General features: G+C 48.5%; 2 non-coding genes and 2 pseudogenes across 2 annotated transcripts; all 4 read left to right on the top strand.

Moving 5' to 3' along the window:
- The first annotated feature begins 2,206 nt into the window (after positions 1-2,206).
- Positions 2,207-2,362, top strand: LOC131738627 (U2 spliceosomal RNA; annotated as a pseudogene).
- A 168-nt stretch (positions 2,363-2,530) lies between these two features.
- Positions 2,531-2,704, top strand: LOC131738379 (U2 spliceosomal RNA; annotated as a pseudogene).
- Positions 2,705-3,301: 597 nt separating this feature from the next.
- LOC131738207 (U2 spliceosomal RNA) lies at positions 3,302-3,492 on the top strand. Its single transcript, XR_009329771.1, has one exon. It is a non-coding gene; the product is annotated as a U2 spliceosomal RNA (small nuclear RNA).
- Positions 3,493-4,090: 598 nt separating this feature from the next.
- Positions 4,091-4,281, top strand: LOC131739048 (U2 spliceosomal RNA). The gene has a single exon (XR_009330216.1). It is a non-coding gene; the product is annotated as a U2 spliceosomal RNA (small nuclear RNA).
- Positions 4,282-6,750: the final 2,469 nt, after the last annotated feature.

The following is a 6,750-nucleotide window of genomic DNA, read 5'->3' as shown; positions in this document are numbered from 1 at the left end:
GACTTAGGGAGTGGGTTAAAACCATCTATACAAACATTAGTACCCGAGTCTTGGTGAACAGGCACCTGACTGGTAAAATATCTATCCAGTCAGGGGTCAGACAGGGTTGCCCACTATCCCCACTGCTATATGTCGTGTGCATTGAACCCCTCCTGCAGGCAATTCGTAGGGATACCAATATAACTGGTTTCCAGCTGCCTGGATCCAACGGGGTCCAGGTCAAAACAACAGCATATATGGACGATGTGTCACTCATTTGCACCAACACATCGTCGGTACCTCGGATTAGTAATATCCTTGAGAAGTACTGCACGGCGACCGGGGCAGTGATTAATAAGTCCAAGAGCGAAGTCTACGTGTCTAAAAATTGGCAGGTAGATAGGGAACTGTCGGACATGTACCCTGTCAAAAAGGACAAAATCAAGATTCTGGGCCTCATTTTCGAGAACAATAGCTCGGGGGCCCAGAGCTGGACGGCGGCCATTAACCAGGTCCGTAAAAAGATTGGCGGATGGAGCACAAGATCCTTAACAATGACGGGTAGAGTATTAATAACCAAGTCTATACTGTTCCCCATCCTCTCTTATGTAGGAAAAATCTTTCCCCCAGACAGGACCACCAAAAAAGTGGTGGACCGCATTATCCACCGCTTTATCTGGGGCAGCAAGATGGAGAGGGTAAAGCGAGCCACCCTGAGTAAAGCCGACAAGAAGGGAGGTAAGGGGGTCCCGGACGTTGTGCAGCTCACCCGAGTGCAGGGGCTCACGCAAACTATCAAGAACATCCAGGCCCTGGACAGGAAGGTATGTTACATGAATCGTTTCTATTTTGCCACCTGTCTCAGGGCCTTGGGCCTCTGCACTATTGATAACACCGTGCCGTACTCCTGGGACCCCCCATTGTATTATAGAACCTTAAGGGACACTATATATAAATTGGGCTTAGATAAAGCAAAATTGGCCTCCTGGGAATACAAGGCTGTAACTAAATATCTTGCCGGTTCCCAGGAAATTGAAAAAGTAGCTACTTTCTCCCTCACCCAAAGCCAAAAAATCTGGGAGAATGTGTCTCACAGCTGCCTCAGTAATGTCCAGAAGGATATAGCATGGAACACCGTCCACAGTGCACTCCCCACTCGAGCGTTCATGTTCAGGAGGGGACTAGCCCAAGTAGAAACATGCCCCTATGCAAAGTGCCGCAAGAGAGAAACACCAGCCCATATCTTCTGGGAGTGTGATGTGGCTGGCAGTGTCTGGCTCTCTGTCTCTGTCTTCCTAAACAGGTTTGCTGACACGGCCAAGATGACCGCTGAGACTGTGCTCTATGGGCCTGCGGGAGGAATCGATACCAGCACAGCTAAGTGCGTTTGGCGTGTCATCAATGTTGTCAAGCAGATCCTGTGGGAAGGCCGTAACGTCTGTGTCTATCACAAGCAGGAGCTAGACACTATCACCACGACCAGAAGGGCACAAACTCTTATCAAGGACTTTGTAATTCTGGACATCCGGACCCTCGGGAAGGACAAGGCCTGCGCGGAGTGGAGGATCGCCGGACTTCAGGACGTGAAGATGGAATAAAGGAAAAAACTGGAACCGCTAGCTCCTAGGAGCGGGACTACGGGGCACCGCTAAGCCTTTTATTTATTTTGTCATGCCAGCATTCCGCCCTTTTTAGCTGGCATGACCGTTTTTCAACGGTGCCCTGGTTTTATGTAGTCTTTTTGTTTCAGTTTTATGGACCTTTGATTTAATTTGAATGTTTTATTTGATTTTGTTTTGTTTTGTTTTATGTATCTTTAAGATTTTTAATGTAAACTATTAAAAGTTACATTTTAAGTGTTTTAAAATTTTAGAATTTTAACTCACTGTTTATACACTGTCCCTTTTCCCCTGTCCCTGTCTTAGATCTAGTTTTATGTTCACTTTTGAACCTTTTTAGAGAGCACTCCCCGGCCCTCACAAGCACTGGTTTTTTATAGATGGTTCTTTTTTTCCAGTCACTTTTAAAACAGCACAGGTTTTTTTCATGTTGATTTTAATCTGTGTCTGTTTTAACCATGTACAAAGCACAATTGTCTTGGTGTTTTTAAATGTGTTTTAAATGCTTTTAAAACAAAATGTATGTCTGTATGCATGAATGTCATCTTTAAAAGAAATGTAAAATGAATGAAAAAACGAATGGGTGTAAATGGAAAAAAAAATGTAAAATCTCAATAAAAGAGTATTTAATATCTGATACGTCCCCTATCAGGGGACCATATATTAAATTGATTTTTGGAATCGGGAGATGGAACAGGGGCTTGCTCCGTCCACTCCACGCATCGGCCCGGTATTGCAGTACCTCCGGGAACGGTGCACACCTTTCTCTAACGTTGGTCAAAGTCAGATCTGGATCTCTCCTGTGAGCATTTTGTCTACCCCTGCTGGAGGGAGAGTGCCAGTGTTGATGCAAGTTTTCCCGCCGTTTTACTTCTTTTTTTTTTCTTTCTCTCTTTCTTTCTTTCTCTCTTTCTTTCTCTCTTTCTCTCTTTCTTTCTCTCTTTCTTTCTTGGCTAAGATCAAGTGTAGTATCTGTTCTTATCAGTTTAATATCTGATACATATATTAAATTGATTTTTGGAATCGGGAGATGGAACAGGGGCTTGCTCCGTCCACTCCACGCATCGACCCGGTATTGCAGTACCTCCGGGAACGGTGCACACCTTTCTCTAACGTTGGTCAAAGTCAGATCTGGATCTCTCCTGTGAGCATTTTGTCTACCCCTGCTGGAGGGAGAGTGCCAGTGTTGATGCAAGTTTTCCCGCCGTTTTACTTCTTTTTTTTCTTTCTCTCTTTCTTTCTTTCTCTCTTTCTTTCTCTCTTTCTCTCTTTCTTTCTCTCTTTCTTTCTTGCTGTCTTTCTTTCTTTTATTCACATGTGGTGATGATGTAGACAGCAGCAGGTTGTTTCCTGGGAGCATGCAGCTAACCAGACAAGTGTGGTGGAACATGTCCCTATGCCAGGACCTTCTTAGCAAGCCAGCCAGCCAGCGAGGCACAGTTGTAGTTACCCAAGGCACCTTGCACAGCATAGCAGCTTGGCATGACTATTTGTAAGACGCACTCCGCCAGTTTATGTTTTGTTTTTGGTGTTATGTGTGTGTTTTTGCTTTGTTTTGTTTTCTCCTGCTTAAATTGCACATTTCCCCTCTGGAAGCAGCAGCCCGTTTTTTTGGGGTCTGCTTGTGCTTGAAATTTTGCACCTACCTTTGAATCCCCCTGTGCCGTCCGGGCTGGGGGGCCCCGGGCAAGGGCCAAGTCGCCATCGCTTCTCGGCCTTTTGGCTAAGATCAAGTGTAGTATCTGTTCTTATCAGTTTAATATCTGATACGTCCCCTATCAGGGGACCATATATTAAATTGATTTTTGGAATCGGGAGATGGAACAGGGGCTTGCTCCGTCCACTCCACGCATCGGCCCGGTATTGCAGTACCTCTGGGAACGGTGCACACCTTTCTCTAACGTTGGTCAAAGTCAGATCTGGATCTCTCCTGTTAGCATTTTGTCTACCCCTGCTGGAGGGAGAGTGCCAGTGTTGATGCAAGTTTTCCCGCCGTTTTACTTCTTTTTTTTTCTTTCTCTCTTTCTTTCTTTCTCTCTTTCTTTCTCTCTTTCTCTCTTTCTTTCTCTCTTTCTTTCTTGCTGTCTTTCTTTCTTTTATTCACATGTGGTGATGATGTAGACAGCAGCAGGTTGTTTCCTGGGAGCATGCAGCTAACCAGACAAGTGTGGTGGAACATGTCCCTATGCCAGGACCTTCTTAGCAAGCCAGCCAGCCAGCGAGGCACAGTTGTAGTTACCCAAGGCACCTTGCACAGCATAGCAGCTTGGCATGACTATTTGTAAGACGCACTCCGCCAGTTTATGTTTTGTTTTTGGTGTTATGTGTGTGTTTTTGCTTTGTTTTGTTTTCTCCTGCTTAAATTGCACATTTCCCCTCTGGAAGCAGCAGCCCGTTTTTTGGGGGTCTGCTTGTGCTTGGAATTTTGCACCCACCTTTGAATCCCAATGTGCCGTCCGGGCTGGGGGGCCCCGGGCAAGGGCCAAGTCGCCATCGCTTCTCGGCCTTTTGGCTAAGATCAAGTGTAGTATCTGTTCTTATCAGTTTAATATCTGATACGTCCCCTATCAGGGGACCATATATTAAATTGATTTTTGGAATCGGGAGATGGAACAGGGGCTTGCTCCGTCCACTCCACGCATCGGCCCGGTATTGCAGTACCTCCGGGAACGGTGCACACCTTTCTCTAACGTTGGTCAAAGTCAGATCTGGATCTCTCCTGTGAGCATTTTGTCTACCCCTGCTGGAGGGAGAGTGCCAGTGTTGATGCAAGTTTTCCCGCCGTTTTACTTCTTTTTTTTTTCTTTCTCTCTTTCTTTCTTTCTCTCTTTCTTTCTCTCTTTCTCTCTTTCTTTCTCTCTTTCTTTCTTGCTGTCTTTCTTTCTTTTATTCACATGTGGTGATGATGTAGACAGCAGCAGGTTGTTTCCTGGGAGCATGCAGCTAACCAGACAAGTGTGGTGGAACATGTCCCTATGCCAGGTCCTTCTTAGCCAGCCATATACTCTGGCTTCTCTTCAGTTCGAATAAATCTTTCTAAGACTAAGGTTTAGAGGGTAGTGGCATTGCCCGCTCCCTCCGAGGGTCTGTGAGAGGTTTGTTCGGGTGAGGAGGAACAGAATTTTTTTTTTATTTTTGACTGGCTTTCTTCAGCTCGGCAACTTTTTGGAAGACTAATGCTCAGTCTGGTTTTGGCTTGCCCAATCCAGGCCGAGGGTCTTTCAAGATTTTGTTGACTGTTGAGAGCAGTTTTTTCTTTTTCAGGTGGTTCCAGTTTTTTTCTTTTTCAGGCTTTTCCAGACGTTCCTGGAGTTAGAGAGAAGGAGGACCTACCATCCAGACGACCTTTGAGGACCCTTTGATGACCTAGACGACCTCATCCCCAGCCCTTGATTGCAATCGAGATCCAGACCGAGAGAGCAGCAGGCGCCCAGCAGAGGGCGCCATCTGGGAGGAGCAGAGGGTGGCCCCGGACCCCGAGGAGGCGTCACAGCCACGATTCTTCCTACGTGGTCTCGGTGCCAAGCAGCGCCCCCTACTCCGCCAGGGAAGGACACCGTTCACCTGGGGAGGGGGTCCCTCTTGCGAGGCGACCATCTCCTCAGGGACTAAAGTAATAGTTCCTTCAACTGCCCAGATTTGCTGCTTACGTTGTCTCTTTTTCGTAGAGAGAGACAACCCGGACGTCCAGAGGCTTCTCCCACCCCAATCGGAGGAGCCAGCTGAAGGATGGCGTTCCGGCCAACCCAGGAGACCAGGAGGCACAATGCGGTGCGCTTCACAAGGACCCAGCAAGATGAAACGGAACAAGGACTGACGAGACTGGAGTTCAGCCGGACCATTCTTCAGAGGGGTATGGGTTTTTCCCCTTCTGACTTGAATTGTTTGGTGAAATTGCCAGGGCTTAAGGAAGTGTTTGAGGTCAGTTTTAGGAACCCCCAAAAGTTACAAGAAATGTGGTCCTTTTGGGGGGAGAATAAATATCTCGCTCCATACAAAGAATTTTGTGTGGATGCTCTGACAGACAGAGAAATGAAAGTTGTTACTGTCCAATTTTTCAATGAGGCTGTTAGCGACTATGATATTACAACATGGCTTAACCGCTATGGGAGGGTGTCATCAGAAGGGAGGAAAATTACAGACGAAGATGGGGTTTGGACAGGAGCCAGAAAGTGGCTGGTACGCCTTAATGTTGATCCATCGGGCATTGGAGGCGTCCGCCACATTCCAAACTCCATAGTGTTAGGGCCCAACAGAGGGCTGGTATTCTATAATGGGATGCCAAAACTCTGCAGGAAATGTGGGGAATTAGGACACCTGGCGGCCGCGTGTACTGTAGTCAAGTGCAGGAACTGCGGCGCCCCCCACGAGACCAGCCACTGCAGAGAAGAGAGGCAGTGCAATTTGTGTGGAAAGAAGGGGCACCTGTTTAAGGACTGCCCCTCTTCCTATGCCAACATGGCCAGAGCCAGCAAGGCAAATACGAACAAGCCTAGGCCTGAGCAGGAAGAGGGAGCAAGTAACAAAGATCAGTCCACATCACCACCAACAGTATCCAAGACCCAGACTCCAGCACCACCATCATCACCAGCACCCCCCTCACCCCCCCGCCCCCGAGACATGTCCAGTTTTACGAGGACCCCTTCCCCCAGCCCAGAGAGAGAGTACAACAGCCACTCCACTAGCTCCTCCAGTAGCTCCTCTGATGCAGAACACGAGGCAGGGAGGGAGCCCGGATCCAGCAGCGGCCCCCCCCTGAGTAGGGCCCTCTCAGCGCCAGCACTCCCCCTCGGCTCTCGTTATGACGCCATAAGGATTGAGTCCGTGGGGGAGGAAAGCGAAAGCGACAGTGAAAGTGAGAGTGAGAAGGAGGGGAAGGGAGTGAAGAACCAGCAGAGGGTGGGGAAAAGAAAGGGTAGAGACGAGGGGGGGAAAAGAAAGAAGATCAGGATCAAAGACAGCAGGTTGCAGGTGGCCCCCATGGATCCAGGGCCAGCTAGTGTCCACACGGGGTCCCCGGTCTTGCCCTCGCGGGCAGAGACTTAGGCGAGTGGGACGGCTGCACTGCCGCCTGGTGGGCAGGTGGCGGCCAGCCAGGGCATCCCCAGCCGGCCTTCCCAGTCGTTGGCACAGGCCCTGGCACGCCTCGCAG

Source organism: Acipenser ruthenus, chromosome 10, assembly GCF_902713425.1.
Source record: "Acipenser ruthenus chromosome 10, fAciRut3.2 maternal haplotype, whole genome shotgun sequence".
NCBI classification, from domain to species: Eukaryota; Metazoa; Chordata; class Actinopteri; order Acipenseriformes; family Acipenseridae; genus Acipenser; species Acipenser ruthenus.
This window is presented reverse-complemented; position numbering and strand designations above follow the sequence as displayed.